The sequence below is a fragment of the Nannospalax galili genome, unplaced genomic scaffold, assembly GCF_000622305.1.
Source record: "Nannospalax galili isolate Female #2095 unplaced genomic scaffold, S.galili_v1.0 scaffold318, whole genome shotgun sequence".
NCBI lineage: Eukaryota > Metazoa > Chordata > Mammalia > Rodentia > Spalacidae > Nannospalax > Nannospalax galili.
Window position 1 is genome coordinate 2,908,359 of NW_008341889.1, and position 4,253 is coordinate 2,912,611.

Sequence of the window (4,253 nt, forward strand, 5' to 3'; positions counted from 1 at the left end):
GGTCACTAAGGCTTCTTTTTGCAGTGGGTAGTGGTCAATGGAGAGATACAAAATTAGTCAAATAAGAAAATAAGAAATAAGAAACTGAGTTTTCATCCCTAAAATGGACACATATATCAATAATACCCCCTTCCCTCCCCCTCCCCAGCCCTACAAGGCTCAGAGAACAATATGGAAGGAGAGTGAAAATATGTAAGAGCTGGAGGATGGGGAGGAGTGCTGTGAAATGCTATCTTCAGGTCATGGTACTTGAGAACTGGGATCCTCTGTGCAAGCTCCAGCCAGACAAGATTCATAAATGAGGTAGATGATATCCATGCCTAACCCTTACTGAGGAGATATTGACCGTTGATAATTGCTGGGCGAGGAAAGTTTGTTCTTTTTGGAGGATGTGATGACTGGAGGATTCCCATGTTCAAGTAGAACGCTCAAGTGAGAGAGGGATGTGTTGGAAGGCTTGTGGAAAGAAAAAAGAAGGGGTAATAGAAGGGAAATTTGTAGGAAAGTGTCAAACAAAAATTTAAACTGGAAGTTATGACAGTTGTTCGCTTAAGAGATATTTGAATATTAAATAGGGCAGATGCTATGAAAATGAAGACAAAAGGAAACAATATTTTCCAGAAGCTAAATGACTGTTTTCAGTATGGATGGCTAGAAGTATATTCACTAATAGGAAGAGAGAAAAGGAGCGAAATATGGTTTATGAAAAGAAATATATTTTAAGCCTAGTAAGTGTGAAGTGACCAACACCATTTAATGGAAATGTTCAAAGGATAATTGTATTGATAAAGGTAAAGGCAGCTACTCTAACAGTAAAATCTTAACGTATAACGGGCCTCAATAATAATATTAACTTCTTGTTCATGTAAGTCTAGGAAAGGCATATTCCTAGTAGTGTAGGAACTTCACCTGAAATCCGTTATCATACTCAATATATAGCTTCCAGGGTTTCACTGGACATTTATATACCATGAGTACTGGAAAGGAACACCCAATTTCTACCTGTGTCAAACTAAATGTTACACTTTACATCTGCTCTCAATCTACTAGGTAAGACTCAGTTAGAAACTAAATACAAGATGAGTGCGTGAAAACTAAGGTGACTCACTGAGCAGTTATGTCCTAGCATCAACCTCTCAATTCCAAGAGTAAAGTATCTTATGGGGTGGCTTGTCAAAGAAGTAAACACGAAAAGGTGACACAATGGTAAAAAAGAGGTAATAAGCAGAGGGATAAATTTAAGTTTCTATTGTTAAGGCAGAATTCATAAGGAAATACAGCATACTAAAACAGAAAGTACAGAACAAGTGTTTTCCAAACTGCATGTTAGTAGAGAACATGTACTTCTTAGAATAAGATGCAGAGTCAATGAAACTACATCTATGAGAACACTTTGAAGAAAACTGAAGCAATAAACGTTAACAAATGACAAAGAAAGGGGGAAGTGGTACTAGTAGAGAAGAACCTGGATGGGAACTGTGACTCAGAAGACCATCATCATTACAAAATACAATGAATTTAATACTTCAGAACAGAAATTATAAGTAAAGAAATTTAAATGAGTAAGTAGTACATTGAGAAATGGTTAATTCTACAAAAAGTTAATCTTTATAGAAAACTAAGAAAAAAAAAAGAAATGTGCAAAAGCATGTAGAACGCTGAATGCTGAATGCTGAAGAGGTGGTGGACTTGATGGAGATGCTGTCAGATTGCTGTATTGGAATTTCATGACGATGAAGATTCAGTTCAAAATGACAAGTTAAAGGTAAGTACCAACTTGAGGACTGATGAAGCGAGGTCAGAGAATATGAAGAAAGGAAATGAAGAACAAGTACATAAGCTAGAAAAGGAATCAAATGGTGTTCTCTTCGGCAGCACATACTAAAACTGGAATGATGCAGAGATTAGCATGGCCCCGGCACAAGGACAACAAGGAAATTTATGAAGCATTCCATATTTTGATTCAACACACACACACACATATATATATATATGTGCATCTATGACACCAGCTCCAAAAGATTTGACACCCTCTTCTGGTCTCCAAGAACACCTGCACTCATGTCCAAATACGCAAACGGATACACACATATGCATACTCAAAAATAAATATTTTTAAAAGCAAAAACAACTCACATGTCCATCAATAGCTGAAAAGATAAAATTAATTCATCTGCTTAAAGGAATGAAATTCTGTGTATGCTGCAACATGGATAAACTTTTAAGCAGTATGCAATGTGAAACAAACCTGCATGTTAAAGGGATCCAGATGATTGCACTTATGAAATTATTGAGAAAAAAATTCATAGACTAAGATATATTAGAGATTGCCATGTTATGTAGGCATGGGAGAATAGTGATAATGCTTTGTGAGTATAGGGGTTTTCTGCAATAGTGAAAATGTAGAATAGAAAGTGGTGATGATTGCTCAGCATTGTGAATATTATTGTCACTGAAATACAATCTTAAAAATAGCTAAAATGAGTATTTAATACTGTCTTATTCTAGTTTCTATTATTAATAATGCAACAATACAGACTAGATAAGTTTTAAAATACAGAGGTTTCTTTTGGCTTATGCCATTACATAGTCTAAGGTTAAAGGACTACATCACGTGAAGGCCTTCTTATCAGTAGTGTCCCAAAGAGGTACAGAGGTGGTACATTTCTGTGTCTTTTCTCTTCCTCCTTATATAAAGTCACTTGTATTCTCAGGCTCCATCATAATCACTTTGTCTAATCACCTAGTTACTTACCTCCCAAAGGCTCCACCTCTAAATATCACAACATACCCTTTATACCATCTTTATAACAGACAATAGGTGTAAATTCCAACTTGAATTTTGAAGGAAATGAATTATATTCAAAGCACAGCAGTTATACATATTTTACCACAACAGAAAAGATAAAGATATATAGTATTCTGCTTCATACATTCCTATCCTGCCTCATGCTGTTTGCGGCTACACTTCAAAATTACTAACGATGACATTAAAGTATGAAAAATGAAAGAATAAAACCAATAAAAATTAATTCTAAATAATCAGAATTTAATGTTAAATACCAAACTTGAAGTAACTGAACTAATGTCAGCATAAAAAAGCATGAAAAAAATGAACATGGATTTTTAATGAATCTCAGATGCCTAAAATTTATGCCTAGAAAACTACTATCTTTGAAAACACACTACTAGTTTTCACAATTCAAAGCAACCTACTGTATGCAAATATTTTCAAGAAAATCTTAAGGAATTTACATAGTCAATATCAGCATCAAATTAAGAAAACATGTTACTGATTACCTTTCTCCACCAGCAACACGCACTGTACCTTCTAGTATTAGGAAAGCTGGCCAGCAAAGACATAGCTTAGACGTTAGGACCAGCTTGACTTCTCCTTGTTTGTCAAGTGTGTAGTGTCTTCAGCAGTAATGTCTTATGGTCAAGTTCTGGTGACTAACCAAGAGCAGTGGCAACAGCCAGTATTGAGCATTTATGGCGTCTCTTCATAACGATTTATTTTTAAACCCACAGATTAGTACATCTCTCAGCTCTCAACAGAAAAAGTTCTTTTTGCAGATGATGGCAATTAATACAGAGACCCACAAATGGTCAAAGTGCAGAAGGTAAGACACTGTGGAGTGCTTAGCCTTAAATGGGACACCTATACTGCATTCTCTCCTGCTAAGGCTCAGGGATCATGGTGGAAGGGGACAGAAATATTATAAGAGCCAGAGGAAGTGGATGAATACAAGAAAACTGTCTGGACACCAGAGGGTAGTCATACATATAAACTGCAGCACTTAAGGTAGGATTCACAAGATTTGTGCAAACTCAAGTGAGAAAGGGGCTGAGCATGGGTGGCGGCAGTGGGCAAGAAGCCCCAGAACTAGCTGAGGATCTATTGGTAAATGATCACTGCCGGGGGTGGGGGGAGAGAGAGAGAGAGAGAGAGAGAGAGAGAGAGAGAGAGAGAATTTCCTTACTGGAGTGATACCTGGTAGGCTGACCGGACTCCAAGGAATAGAACAACCCACAAAGCACTTGAGAAACACAGACTGAACTCCACAAGACTTCTAAAAAAAAAAAAAAAAAAAAAAGACCTCCACAAAAACTAATAATAAAGGACTTGAAGTTAGTGGTAGCAAGGTGTGGGTGAAAAATGGGAAAGGGGTCTGAATATGATCAGAATACATTGCATGAAATGTTTGAATCAATAAAAGTATTTTTAAGAAAATTTAAAAGTGTATTTTGAG

General features: G+C 36.4%; 1 pseudogene; it reads left to right on the forward strand.

The window, feature by feature from the left end:
* The first annotated feature begins 1,861 nt into the window (after window positions 1-1,861).
* Window positions 1,862-1,961, forward strand: LOC115071176 (annotated as a pseudogene).
* Window positions 1,962-4,253: the final 2,292 nt, after the last annotated feature.